Source organism: Penaeus monodon, chromosome 22, assembly GCF_015228065.2.
Source record: "Penaeus monodon isolate SGIC_2016 chromosome 22, NSTDA_Pmon_1, whole genome shotgun sequence".
NCBI lineage: Eukaryota > Metazoa > Arthropoda > Malacostraca > Decapoda > Penaeidae > Penaeus > Penaeus monodon.
Genome location: NC_051407.1, coordinates 38,911,482 through 38,911,844, shown reverse-complemented (window position 1 = coordinate 38,911,844; position 363 = coordinate 38,911,482).

Here is a 363-nt window from a genome sequence, read left to right as displayed (position 1 = left end):
GATCCTGCCATAACCCATGACGTTTCGATCTCACTCTATATATCTTCAGGTAGGAAGCAACACCATATAATGAAATTCTCCTAAATTTGGCATCTCCCCCTGCATGAGAGTCCAGTTAGTATTTTTTTTTTACTTTGTAGATCTCGATGCACACTTTTCTCATTTCTTCTTTATCTTTATTTTCCTGACCTCGCAAGGCCCCGGAAAAGCCGGCGACCCTTCGTTATATCGCATATTCTTCATGTTCCCGGGTATATTCCTTTCGCAGACATATTACGCATACAATCTCCCAAACCCAGGCAACATGGCAGAACAAAGAACCAAGAACCTGTGTATATTTTTATATTTATTTAATCAGACTTG